The sequence below is a fragment of the Neofelis nebulosa genome, chromosome 1 (genome assembly GCF_028018385.1).
Source record: "Neofelis nebulosa isolate mNeoNeb1 chromosome 1, mNeoNeb1.pri, whole genome shotgun sequence".
Classification (NCBI taxonomy): Eukaryota; Metazoa; Chordata; class Mammalia; order Carnivora; family Felidae; genus Neofelis; species Neofelis nebulosa.
This window is the reverse complement of record NC_080782.1, coordinates 202,560,066-202,574,778: the sequence shown is the minus strand read 5'-3', so window position 1 is coordinate 202,574,778 and position 14,713 is coordinate 202,560,066. Positions and strand designations below refer to the sequence as shown.

Sequence of the window (14,713 nt, the reverse complement as noted above, 5' to 3'; positions counted from 1 at the left end):
TGCCTATTCAGGCAATCTTCTTTCCTTTGCAGAGGACTCCTTTGTTAGAGAGAGGGCTCAGGGTATATTTCACAATGATTACTCTTACCCTGCTGTTGGAAAACATGTACATGAGAACCGGGTTGGTTTCTTGAGTGTGTTACCTCCCACAAAGCAGTCCCAGGATTTTCTCACTCTTCAACTAATGTCAAGCACTCAGCCTCGTGCATTTATGGAAAATCAACGTCGAGCATTCTTACCAGTTCATGACTTCAGCAGCTTCTACTCCTGGTAGGCAGATCTTGACAGTGACTTCAAAGATTTGCCTGTCTCTCCAAATTTCAGGGTGTCAGTTTGCTCTGCAACCTCAATTTTCATATGGGTCAAGGAGAAAGTGTTCGTTTTTCAATTTGTTAAGAATGGGAGTGACAACATCCCAACTGTTTACATGATGTAGCTGATATCATGTCTTTGATTTTATGCAGTGTCAAGGCTGAATATGTTTCGCTGACTTTTATAGTTCTTAAAGATACATCCTAGAGGTGACGGTTGTAAGAAACACTTAAACTTTAGCTTCCTTCTTGTAGGAACATTTACTTCTTTTCCACTGTTTAAAGTAGCATTGGTTTCTTAAAAGACTTCTGCTAAGGAGAGTCATTCTATTAGTAGCTATTAATGAAAAGTCATATCTAGATTGATGATATATGTATAAATAAGCAGAGAGAAGAATGCTCTAGTTTTTTGAAAAGAATAAGCAAAGAGGATGTTATTCCTGTATGGGGGGGAATGGGGTACAGAAATGCTTTTTTCTCTTTTTACAACCATTCTTTCATTGAGAAGATCTTTTTTTTATTTTTTTTATTTAAAAAAATTTTTTTAATGTTTATTTATTTTTGAGACAGAGAGAGACAGAGCGTGAACAGGGGAGGGGCAGAGAGAGAGAGACACACACAGAATCAGAAGCAGGCTCCAGGCTCTGAGCCATCAGCCCAGAGCCCGACGCGGGGCTCGAACTCACGGACCGTGAGATTGTGACCTGAGCTGAAGTCGGACGCTTAACCGACTGAGCCACCCAGGCGCCCCTGAGAAGATCTTTATGAATCTGGAAGGACAAGGAAAAGAACTCTATTTTTGCTGAAAGTGCACAGACTTAAGAATTCTGCAGCTTGAATTTCCCAATTTCATGTGTGAGATGAAGGTTTCAGCTTTATCCTCTGTATACTGTGGATGATAGTTGTACCCCACAGCCTTCTTGTGATTAGATTACGAAATGGGCGTATAGCTCCAGAATTGGTACACGTAGTTGGTACTCAATAATCATTAGTTTCTCCTCTTTTTTTTTTTTTTTTTTTAATTCAGTTGGCTACCCTTTCCATCCTATTTCACATCTTTCTGAAGGGACATGAGTTCTTACCGTCTAGCTTGACCTTTAATTTGCCCTTGTGAAGAAGGCAAAGTTTGCCAATAGGGAAAGGATACTATTTTGAGTTATTAATATAGTCTGACAACTATGCTACTGACTTAATATTCATTATCTTATTTACTCTCACAATATTCCATGTTTATTTTTTGCAGTTTTGGGTCCAAAGACCAAGAAATGTTAACTGTTTGTCCATGATCACATAATCTAAAAAGTGGCTAAACCAGAACTGCAATCAAGTTCTATCAGAAAACAATAATTATGGTTTCATAAACAATCTAAAATTTCATAAAATAAATCTTTCATATATTAATGATGTCCATTTTCAGGAAATGGACAAAGAAAGCCAGACCTGCCTGAAACATGAAGACAGAGAATTGTATTTTCTGAGCCCAGATAACAGGCAAATGCAAACTCAAGAAAAAATTTGAACAAAGTACGTTTTGCCTAGTGCAATTGTTGTGAACAAGTGAAGAAGAAAAAACTGAAACTTGAAAAAGAAGCTGATTGCATTTTTTCGTCAGTGACATCTTCATAAACAATTGAACAGAATTATTTTCAATGGCACCTGGGAAATAAATTTCTGAAACAAAATTGTAGAGTCTCCATATAATGTGATCTTCCAAAATGTCTGACCTTCCTGAGCTAGCATCGAGACTAAGCTTAGTCAGCTTATAGGCTGCTGATTCGGTAAGGCTTTTTAAACTAACAGAATAACTAAAATGATAGCTTAAAACTATCTAGATACGCAATGAGTATGAGATTAGTAGTTTTCTTCTAACAGGTTAGTTTTAGTTGGATTTGATATTTAGCTAATACCTCTTCTTTCATCCAACTGTAATTAACACTTGATCTGTAGTCTTTTTTTTTTTTTTTTTTTTTTAATTTTTTTTCAACGTTTTTTATTTATTTTTGGGACAGAGAGAGAGACAGAGCATGAACGGGGGAGGGGCAGAGAGAGGGAGACACAGAATCGGAAACAGGCTCCAGGCTCCGAGCCATCAGCCCAGAGCCCGACGTGGGGCTCGAACTCACGGACCGCGAGACCGTGACCTGGCTGAAGTCGGACGCTTAACCGACTGCGCCACCCAGGCGCCCCTTGATCTGTAGTCTTAATACATGTACCACAGAGTGCCACAAGGCCAGAGTGGAACTTTGTGGATTGATGGACGACCTGCCAATGGAACATCTTATTTTAATGACGATAGGCCTAAGTAAGCTTTCTTTTATCCTGTCTTACTGGACTTATTGGGGTGTGTATTTTGCAACTTGGCTACATTGAAGTTCAAATTCTCCTACCCTGAGGTACTATATATTTTAGCCAGTTATTTAATCTCTTCAAGTTCCATGGATTTCTGAAAATTTGAGTAAGATAACATTTTCAGGTCTATTAGAATGTCATAAGACTTGATTTTCTCTTATATGAGAAGTTAAAAAAAATAATCTTGGGGCCTGTGCTTTTCATTAGATTGCAGAAATTTTCTTTTGAAAAACCCAAGTTTTGTGACAGAGATGAGATTAATGTCATAAGCACTAAAAGCACACAGACTCCAAAGTGTTTAAATCCGGGTCTGTCCCTTATAAACTCTATGTCAGTGGAAAGTTGTTCTAACCCCAATGAACTTCAATTTCTTCACCTGTGAAGTAGAGATAAAAGCATCTTTCTTATATGGTTATTGTGAGGAATGTTTTGGGCTTTTTTTTTTTTTTAATGTGTGTAAATCATCTGTACTTATTAAACCATGACCAGTATTATTATTCAATTAAAACAAAACAGCTTTCTTCTATCCTTACTATTGCTAAGAGCACCAATGTAATTCTATTATTCTCTTATGACATAATGAGAAAGAATGCAGTATTTCTGATTTCAAATATCTACAGAGGCAAGCAATATAAATCGGTGAATCTGAAGTGCAAAATGATATAAACAGAGATGAAGAATGTGTAAACTGGAAAGAGTATGCCCATTGAGAATCTTTTCCAATTGAAAAAGTTTTAAATGCTACTTTGACCAAACAAATGAAATCTGTAGGATTAATCTGGCCCATTGTTCCCATTGTAAGTGGCTTAACATGTTGCATAAGGGAGTTAGAGTGTAAAACAAATAACTTTGTCCTCTATAGCATTTTATTTTCTTTTTTGGCCCAGGGAAAATGCTTCCATGTGTTAGAACTTATATTGTATATTCTTCAAAGATGTGTGGCCCTAGAGGTTGTAAAATAATTTCAGAAATCACACATATAGTGATTCTAAATCCACATAATAACTTTTAGAATAACTGTTGTTGGTAGGTGACTTATACCATTTTTTTTTCTGCAGTGGGAATTAAAAACAAAACAAACATATGAGAAATCCATATACTAGTAACTTCAAAGAATTATTTGTAAGGTTCTCTAATTCAAGACCAAGGAAAAAGCGTGGAAAGCAACAGAAAGACATGCCTGTCCTGTGATGAGGACACATCATGCTCCATATACTACTCAAATATCAAAAGTAGGTTATCTATTAAAATACAATTTTTGATGTTGCCTTTATTATAGGAAAATGAGTTTGTTCCTAGTATTTTCTTAAACTGATCCATTTCTAATTTAATCAACTCCCAGGTAACTTTTCCTTCTACTGGATAAATCTGGAAGTTTTTTAATCTTCAATCAGTCTTTTGTTTTATACAGTGGGTAAGTTGAGAGCTGTGGGGGGAGATCTCCCAACGCAAAAACTAGCCCCTCAGTGTGGTCCAGGAGCTCTTCCATAGTTTCTTTGGCATTATATCCAAAACCCTTTTCAAAACCTCTCTGCTCTCATCAAATCTCCAAACCCATTGCTCTACTCTGACTTAAGATTTTCACCTTCTACTTCACAATGAAAAAAGAAGTACTAAGAATAGTCAATTCCACTCACCCTTAATTAGGAGAATTCATGGAGCTCCTTCTTCCCACCTGACGTACCCTCCAACTCACCTCACGACACAAACAACCCAACAAAAACAACTAATGATAAAGAAGGGCTCTGGTTTCTAAATAAACTGGTCATATTTGCAAATTGTGTAAGATGCCTCTTATTAGACATTACCGTTGTCCTATCTGTCCCTTGCAATTGACAAGTAATTCATTTTGCTTCTCTAATATCTTCTGTGCTTCTCTCAATCATGGTGCCTCATAAATGCTTGACTGAAATGATTACTATTCAAGTATAAACACCAGAAATACTTAGATACATTTTGAAGGATGAAAATTTACAAGAATCTTTAGTCATAATTCTCTGAACATGACTTGAAAAAGAATATTCTGAAGTTTAAATCTAAACTGGGTAGCTTAGAATTAAAACATCGAATGTCCCCTTAGACATAAAGGAGATGCAATAGCTACTCAATTGTAGAAAAGACTGTACTAAAGATGAAAAAAAAAATTGAATTAGGTTGTCTGTCTTTGTCCAGTTGAGTTACTTTTTTTTTTTTTTTTTTTTTTTTTTTTTTTTTTACTTTACTTACTCTTTCTCAATTACATGGGGAGAATTACTCTTTCTTCAATTACGAGTAACAGAAGCTCCACTTCCACAAATTCCTTCTGAATTCTGCCATTTTTGCTCTGGGTAACAATCAGAAAAACAAACAAACAAACAAACAAACAAACAAAACACTAGGCAGTTTTCACAACAGGAACATTATTATTCAAGTCTTACTTAAAGGGTGGCAAGGGGGTGAGAGAGGAACCAGAGGAAAGAAATAAGATAAAGAAAAATGGAAAAGGAAATCAAAAGGAAGTAGAGGAAATAAGGGAACATAGAAATGCTAGAATAATGGAAGTAAAGTCAGCCTGGAAGTTGGGGAAAGGAGAGATTTACACCTAAATTTATTTACAGACAGATCATGTGTCCTTGAGGAGTGGCAGCAGATGCCGTCTCCCTTTTTCATTCTAGAAGCCTCCACTCTGTTCCATTTAGTGTGGTCACTGACAAATTATATTTACTTACCAACTAAGTAATCCAGCAGCATACGTAGAGGTCTTCCCTCACTGAATTGCCTTAAGGTATGAATTAAAATGTAAACCTGTGAAGTATCAATAAAGCTGACATAAAACTTTTTGTTCCCAAAGATAGAAAGCAAAAAGAGCATGGCCTTAGGGTAATACACTATGCCTAAAGGCTAACCGCGTCTCCTGCCACACATTATATTGGAGTGTTATTACATTTTGTCTATTAAAGGCATAGTGCCCTTGGGATTTTACAGGGTTTTGAACATAAATCCTTCTGCAGCTCGAATTTAGTTGATGCAGAAGTATATACCATGGCTCTAATGCTCATGAGTGGGACAAAATACCAAATCATATCTTGAGATGCCTAACGTGAGTGTCAAATTACCAGCCTCCACCAAGCAAAAGGGAATGCTAATTAAAAGGGTAGGACATGTTCCAGTTGTTCTAATCAAAGAGAGCTTAATCCTTCCGTAAGCTGGCTGGCTTTGTTGGAGGAAATTCTGAACAACCTTGTTACTTTTGATAACTGTAAGCCACTGACTCATGGCCCCTTGACAGCTAGCTGAGCATGTAATAACATTTCTCTGTATTTGGGGACTGGCTTAGCTGGCTTTATAATAGATTATTGTGGATGTTAAAGTGAAATGTTAGTCTTTCTTTAAAGCTCTGTATTCCCCAGTAATTAAGGTTATAAAAAGGGCACTGAGCACAATATAGTTTCAAGGTCGCCAAACACAGATATAACAGCCTTCAGTTTGTGTAAATAAGGTATTAACCATAGGTTTATTCTGCAATTGTGTCATGAAAAATAGGTTTTTCAAGAGCAGTTTGATGGGAAAGTATTTTGAGGTGAATTTAAAAATGCTTTTTTTCTCTTTTAGTTCCAAAGAAATTAATAGAAGGGAAATAGAAGAAGAAGAATAGAAGGGAAAGCAAGTGACATTACAGAAAGACAAGAAACAGAAAAAGAAAAAAAAAAAAAAAAAATATATATATATATATATATATATATATATATATATAATTTTAAAAGTTGAAAGCTATCAGTTAAAAAGAAAAAAACAGATACCTGAGCAGAGTTTCATCCCAAAGCATTTGAGGTTATGGGTATAACAAGAACCTTGAAGAAATCACCACCTTTGGCATGAAATGTCTACAGAGACCACACAAACAAGGATTTCACTTTCACTTTCAAGGCAGTGACAGTTATTGGCTATTTGTGTTTCCAATTCATTGTAAATGGAAAAAGTTAAAGAAAAAGTTCACCCAAGAGAGCCATTTAACCACTTATTTCAAAGGAAGAAATTGATATAGTTTCACTTAAATTTACAGTTTTGATACTTACTCACCATTTGAATCAGATCCTTATGTTCATCACTAAAATAAAGAGAAACGTTACATCGCGTGTTTCATAGGAAATACTTCTTTGTGGTGTTCAATTGCCATATAATTTGAGATGAAAAAAAAAAAGAAAGATTTTCTATTTAAGTACTGTAAAGGTAAAACAACTTCCTATAGAGCAAAAAAGTCACACTAATGGTGTAGATTACTATTGCAGAAGGGTCCTCGAGTTGGGAAAGCATAATTTATAGTGTCAGTAAGGCAATCATATTTTCATTCTACCAGATAAGATCAGGGCAGGTACTCCCCAAGGAGCGAGCCTCTTTGCTTCAATTTTAAACTGATGAAAGGGAGGATGTGCAATGCTTTATAGTGCAGACAAAAATGTCACATCAGTAATTGCTATGCAGGTGCGTAAGTACATGCCAAATAAAACCATAAATTATATTTCTCATGCATTAGGCGTTAATTGTGTCAGTAGTTAAAAGAACAATTACCACATAATATGTACCTTTTTAAAAGATAGAAATACTCAGGAAAATCATTCGGATAACCTTTTGTGAAGAATTAAGACTTCCTTTGAAGGTATTTTACATTTTTGTGCCTATCTTCTAAGCAGAAATCTTTATTTTAGTCAAATTCCTGCCATCAAATGCCATATATAATATACCGAAGGCTTCCAAAATGTATCAAATAAAGCTATAATTAGGGATATAATGAATTCATTTGAAGTTACATGGTAGAATAAAATGAAGCTTGCATAATTTTCAGGAAATTAAAGCCATCGTAGACATCACCAGCCCCTTTCTCTCTCCCCACACAAATTTACTCAGTTCCTCCTTTAGAAGAGACAAGAATTTTAATAGCTGTGTACCTCACGTCTGTAAACCTGGTAACCTTATTTGGGTTGCTCCTCCCATCTGCTCTTTCCTAGGCATAATTTCTGTCCCACATTCACCCAGTCTTTGCCAACCAGAGCCTTTTTCTGGTACTGTTCAAACACAACTTAGGGAGAAGAAGTGTCTTGTTCCTCTCTGGCCATAAGGCAATGAGAATACAAGCACTGGGCTGATAATGCTGAGGTTCAAGTATTGCTGAGAAATGAATGCACAGAGGAAAGCAAAGAGCAAACAATGGGAAACTGATGGTATTAAAGTTTCCAACATCCTTAAGGGCATATCTACCACTGACTTTTCTGGAGTTCAGTTTGGTGCACTAATTACCAACTCCTTTTGGTTTATGATACTTTGGGTTTTTTATACCCATAAACAAAGGAAATGTGGGAAACACATCTGTGTTCCCATTGGATTTTGTTGTTGTTGTTAAGCTATTTTATATTAATTGCCTAAGATGCCTAGAACTTGCATTTGAATATGACTCAACCATTTCCCAGATAGATCTCAGTCAAGTGTCTAAACCTCTCTGTGATTCAGACCCCTTATATTAAATTAGGTAATAAGTATACCTGACTCATGGGAATGTTATGAAGAGAAATGAGTTAATATATGTAAAGAACTTAGACCAGTAGCTGGCACAAGATAATTACAACAATAATAAAATAATATTAGGTTTTATCAAGGCCACTTAAATTGATTATGACTTTTAATCATAACAAAAATCCATATCAGTTGCTTTCAGTCTTCTCATTTCACAGATAAGAACAGTGATTACAGTCATAGTTCTGGCACTGAATTCCAGGTTTCTTTGAATCTGATTATTGTGTTCTTTCCCTTTTATGAGGCTACCTCTCATAATGTTAATATGAAACTCATTTCATTATATTATTGTTTATTATATAAAAGTCCATTTCTTCTGCTAGACGATAAATCTTGTGAGGATGGTAACTATATTAAATTCATTTTGCTAAACGAAGTACTTAGCAATGTATTTGTTCTTCTGCCCTCTCCTTCAATACTTTTCCTTCCTTCTCTTCTGTCCTCCCTTTCCCAGGTCAAATACCTATGCCAAAGGGCCATACAATCTACTGGAAATGATTTGGACTCAGTCTCCTGGCTCCCAAAGTTTCCTTATCTCCACAGAATATTGTCACCCAAACAAAAAACATATTTGCTTATTTTCCTGTGACCTGTGACTGCCCCCTACTTAACTCTCACAGGTGCTATTTCATGAGGTGATCTCTTCTCACTGGTCTGGATTTTGTATGGAGTCTCTGCTATAACTCAGCTTTGCATCTATAGCTCATTTCTCTCCAATCTTCATTGCCCTTGATATGTTCCACAAAGATCACCTTGCCTTTGATTCTAAATTCCCAGCATAGAACTACTATGAATCTCTACTGTGGACCTGTTATACTTGATTACTAATGACTGATCACTTTCACTGTCAAGCTGTATTCCTTCCTGCTAGCCCCAAGATAACACTTCCTGCTCCAGAGAGCAAATCCTCTCCCTAACACACAGCACTACACATACCTCAGAAGGCCATGTTTTTGTCACAAAGCCATGAATTCATAACACATGTAAAGCTAGAAGTGTTGAGGTCAAAGACGGCCCGGTAATATAAAGCCAACATGTTTCTCAAAGGCTGAGGAAAAGCCTAGAAAGTTGCCAGTGACAATTTATAAGTGTCAGATCACTTACAATTGTACTCAGTAAAGGTGGCTTATATTGTAGGACATTCTCCTTTACTTTTAGCAATATACTTTTAGAAATATCTTTTCACCAAACCAACTTTCCTAATGTTTGCAACATCTTTCCAGTTAGCATGTATGATGTGTTGAAACATCTATTATCTAGTACTCTGAAATTTCTCTAAATTTCTCTAAACTCTAAATGTCTTTTAGTCAAGTCGTATATTTATTTGCAAAAATATATTTACTTATAACAAAAAAAGCTAAAATATCTGCTAGACAGGGGCACCTGGGTGGCTCAGTCGGCTGAACATTTGCCTTTGGCTCGGATCATGATCTCATTATTCATGGGTTTGAGCCCTGCATCAGGCTGTGGGCTGACAGATTGGAGCCTGGAGCCTGCTTTGAATTCTGTGTCTCCCTCTCTCTCTCTGCTCCTCCCCTGCTCACACTCTGTCTCTCTTTCAAAAATAATTAAACATTAGGAAAATTTGAAAAAATAATAAAATATCTGCTAGATAATAACAGACCAAACTAAATAGCCTCAGAGCGTCCAGAAAATTACCTAATTCATTTTAACTTATGAATTTGGAAATATCTTTAAGAGTTTAACTAATACATTTTTTTTCACCATAACATTGTGACTATCATCATCACAGTGGAATACTCCAAAAGTGGTAAGTTAGAAACATGTAAATAGAAACGATGTACCCTTTCTCAATACATTTTAAGTGATAAGGAATAAACACAAATAATATCTAAGTTAGCTTGCTGTAGGACTCCATGATAAACAAGTAACAGAGGACTACTTAGAGACTGCTGGTAGGCGTGTAAATTGGCATAACCAATTTGAAACACTATTTAGCATTACTACTAAAGATAGACATTCCTATATCCTATGAACCACCAATTCCACTTCTGGCTACACAACAAAAAAGAAATTAACACATATGCCAAAGATTGGTAAAAGAATGTAAGTAGCAGCACTATAATACCTCCAAACTGGAAACAACCACAATGGATTATCAGAGTAAAAATTTTTAAAAAATAATAAACTGGAACATAATATACTAGAAAATACTATAAAGTAATGATAACAAAAAAATAAATGCAACATTCAAAAATATAAATATGCTTCACTTATGTAATATTGAGGGAAAAATGTAGTTTAAGAAAGAGTATGTACAGTATAGATCTATTTATATAAAGTTCAGACAAAACCAATCTATTTTGTTAAAAGACAGGATAATGATTATCCTTTGGTGGCATGTAGATATTGAAGTTGATTACAAAAAATTCTTCTAGAGGATTGATAATAGTTACACGAGTATATTTGCTTTCTGAAAATTCACTGAACTGTGCAATGATGATATCTTCACCTTTCAGGTTTTATGCTATCCTTCAATGAATAGTTTACCTGAACTAGAAAAACAGTCACAAAGTGAAATATTAAAAATGGCAACTTCTAAGGGCACCTGGGTGGTTCAGTTGGTTAAGTGGCCGGCTCTTGATTTTGGTTCAGGTCATGATCCATGGTCATGGGATCAAGCCCTGTGTCAGTATCCAAGCTGAGGGTAGAGCCTGCTTGGGATTCTCTCTCACCATCTCTCTATGCCCCTCCCCTGCTCGCATGGGTGCACTCTCTCTCAAAATAGATAAATAAACTTTTTGAAAAAAATTAAAAATGGCAACTTCTACATGAGTTTACAGAAGGGTTCACTTAATCCCAGAGAAGTCGAGCAAGGGCTTGTGGAAAATATGAAGATTAAATGGAGTCTTGAAAAAAGTATAGGAGTAATTCCCTGTAATTCATCTTGATAGTAGTATCTGTTAGAATGTAGTTTAACTAAAAATAACACAGCAAAAAGAAAAAAAAAAGAAAGAAAAGAAAAAAAGAGCAAATGAATCAGTGTAGCTTAAGCAAGATAAAAATGTATTTCTCTCTCATTAAAGAAGAAATTGAGAGATTGAGTCCAAGTGAGGTATGGCATATCCAACATGTTTGCCAGACACCAGCTCGCATCTTGGTTGTATCACGGTGTACAATGTTGGTGTATGGCTGGATTTCCAAATTCCTCATGATCCAATATGACTGCTGGAAATACAGCTCTCAGAGTCTCGATGCTGAGTGGGCAAAGGAAGCAAAACAAAAGGAAAAAAAATGTACTCTTCAGTTGAATAATTTCCCTTTAAACCTTTGTCTAATGGGAGCTACATTCCCATTTATATCTCATTAGACACATGGCCACAATTATCCTAGGAAGAAGTTGGAAAATGCAGTCTTTCATTCTGAGAGGTAAAGTACTGAGTTAAAAATGAGTCTGTTATTAATTGAAACAGGATAAAAGAGTTTGCGATAGGTAGATAAAGTTCTCTGCCACAGTTGAAAACAGTAAATTGGTATCACTAAGGACCCACATTGTAAAACACCAGTTTTGAGGCATAGAACTGATTTTGAAATAAACAAATGGCCATCTCTGTGACCTTAGAGGAGAGTAAAGTGTGGTACCTGTCTGTGGAAGTGTAGAAGTAGCAGGATTTCTTTCTTTCTTAGAAAGAAAGGTCTTATTTCTTTCTCTTTTTCTTTTCATTTTTCCTTTATATAGCCTCATCCAAAGAAAAAGATAAATAGCTAGAACAAAAAATATTTTCTTACATGATTTCATATTTAAACATTTGAAAGAAGCTTTTGTAAATGTTTTGAAATATCTCTGCATCCAAAGTTAGCCCTATGTAAGGAGGGACCACTATTAATGATAAGATTCTTTGTTTTGTTTTTTTTTGTTTTTTTTGTGTTTTTTTAAAAATTTTTTTTCTTAATGTTTTTATTTATTTTTGAGACAGAGAGAGACAGAGCATGAGCAGGGAAGGGGCAGAGAGAGAGGGAGACACAGAATCGGAAGCAGGCTCCAGGCTCTGAGCCATCAGCACAGAGCCCGATGCGGGGCTCGAACTCACAGACTGTGAGATCATGACCTGAGCCGAAGTCGGACGCTCAACCAACTGAGCCACCCAGGCGCCCCAAAGATTCTTTGTTTTTTGAAATTCTGGCCACATCTTTTCATCAGAGATACTGATCAGGGCAATTTTGTCTTATAGGCTTTCCCTGAGGTCAAATGCACTTAGAGATAACTGTAAATGGTATTCGTTGCAGTCAGACTGAGCTGCTCTAGCAAAAATACCATAGACTGGGGGGCTTATTAACAACAGAAATTTATATCTCACAGTTCTGGAGGCTGTGAGTTCCTGATCAGGGTGCTAGCATGGTCAAGCTCTGGCGAGAAACCTCTTCCAGGTTAGAGATTGCTGGCTTCTTGTAGGATCTCCACAAGGCAGAGTAGAGAGAAGAAGGAAGCTCTCTCGTGTGTGACTCTAATAAAGATACTGGTCCCACTCGTGAGGGCTCCACTGGCATGACCTGATCAGATCCGAATAACATTCCAAAGGCCCCACCCCTCCTAACACCGAGGGTAGGGTTTCAACATAAGTATTTTGGAGGGGATGCAACCCATCAGTCCATAGCAAGCACTGAGAAAATGTTTACACTAACCAAGCTACAGAAATATTTCAAGGTACTCTGCCTAGTTTCTTCAAGTACAAGATTCTAGTTCACAGGAATTACCTGAGATGGGTAAAAGCCCCTACTAGACTGCACATCCCTCAAAGTCAAGAAGTATTCATACTTGTGTATGTCTAGAATCTAGTAGAGTGCCCAGCGCTTAATAGGCTTTTAAAATTCAATTATGGAATAAGTGAATTGGATTCTGGTAACAAAAGTCAGCTGTACTCACACAAAAAATGTATTCTCTCCCTGTATAAAGTGAAACTAACTGTGTATGAAGCGAAATGTGTCTGCTCAGCACATCTTGAATCCAGGTAGAGGTAAGTGACCACTTCTCGCCAATGGAATGTGAGCAGAAGATGAGGAGTAAATCCCTGGGCCAGGGCTTTTGAAAAGCAGGTGCACTGTGCTCTCTTCTTCTTCAAGTTTGAGGTAGAGATTTTGAGATATAGAGATGGTGCAGCCATAAAATGGAGCAGAGCTAGGTCATTGTATCACCACATGGAGTAGATCTACTCCAAAATAAGAAAAGCCACATTGGATTCATTGCTGAGCAAGAAATATTCTGTAGGATGAAGCCATTGAGATTTGGGGATTTATTTGTTAAATCAACAAACATAACCATAACAAAGGCAAAAATCACTCCCTAAAAGATAGAATATATAAGTTTGTGTTCTAAAATAATGTGACCTCTGAACAAGGGAAAGAATATAGGCTGAAACCTTTCATGTACCAGCATCTGCACTTGTAGCTTGTATCGGCCATGCTGCTTTTTTTTCTTTAGCGAAGATATACATATATGAAAATGTTCTTGCTTAGTCACTGCCATCAGTACCTGTAAAAAAGAACTATTAAAACTCTATTAAATACAAATTCTTATATTCCCTACTTTGAGGTCCCGAATCACGTGAATACTTCTGCTAATTCAGGATTTCTCAACCTCAGTATTATTGACATTTGGGGTCAGATAATTCTTGGTATAAGGGATTGTCTTGCATATTATAGGATGTTTAACAGCATTCCCGACCTCTACTCAGTAGATGTCCATAACACCCTGCCATTTGTGACAACCAGAAATGTCTTCAGATAAGAGGTATTGCCAAATGACCTCTTGTGGGCAAACTCCCTCCTGATTGAGAATCACTTGCGATCTGAACCATCATATGCCATTCCAAACCATAAGTATGTACTGTCAGAAAAAGACACCTGTTGGATTGTTATGCAGCATGTCTCATTTATTCAAATTGAGTAACCTCATGCTAACATGTCTTTGTTGCTTTCTAATTAAAAAACTACAAAATACAAAAATCCATAATAGTGAATCTGTTTAATCTAATTTGGGATTTGATGAGAACACATCTTTACATTATATCAATGTATGGCACATAGTATACATTAAAAAAAAAAGACCTGTTGATAATATTTTAACCCCCTCCTGAGCTAAACATTGTACCAAAATACATATTTGATATGGAGAAATATAGTTCATTCATTTATTCAAGAAATACTAAGTTACTAAAGACAAGTTTTATGCTAGGAGCTGGAGTCATGTAGAAAATTTGATAATTATGATAGTCACTTGAAACATTTTCCAGAAAGACTGCATTGCTCCATCAAAGCCTTACAAGGAAGACTGTGCATGTTATGTCCACATATTTAAATCTATAAAAATAAAGGTTTGCAGTTGCTTTTCCCTAAAAGTCTATATAAATATTATGCAGCAAGAAAAACATCAATTTTTGCATTTTATAGTCTTGATATTTAATTAAGAATGTAAACATGAGTATTAAATCAAATTTCTGAAATATACGTTTGCATAATGGTAGAGCCATCATAGTGTATGTAATAGA

General features: G+C 36.1%; 2 long non-coding RNA genes across 4 annotated transcripts in view; one reads left to right on the top strand and one right to left on the bottom strand.

Annotated features, from left to right (window-relative positions):
• LOC131484767 (uncharacterized) overlaps positions 1-6,758 on the bottom strand; it is a 35,534-nt gene extending 28,776 nt beyond the window's left edge. The window contains exons 1-3 of one of the 2 annotated variants that reach the window (XR_009248439.1): positions 6,440-6,758; positions 4,887-4,983; positions 3,325-3,604 (exon numbers count right to left, since the gene is read on the bottom strand). This is a non-coding gene — a long non-coding RNA (uncharacterized LOC131484767). Of the gene's footprint in view, positions 1-3,324; positions 3,605-4,886; positions 4,984-6,439 lie in introns of those variants that run through there. The other variant, XR_009248438.1, reaches the window with a different exon arrangement.
• The window catches only part of LOC131484762 (uncharacterized), an 80,637-nt gene that overhangs the window by 56,420 nt on the left and 9,504 nt on the right, over positions 1-14,713 (top strand). Inside the window, exon 2 of one of the 2 annotated variants that reach the window (XR_009248437.1) lies at positions 1,555-2,089. This is a non-coding gene — a long non-coding RNA (uncharacterized LOC131484762). The remainder of the gene's footprint in view (positions 1-1,554; positions 2,090-14,713) is intronic. The other variant, XR_009248436.1, reaches the window with a different exon arrangement.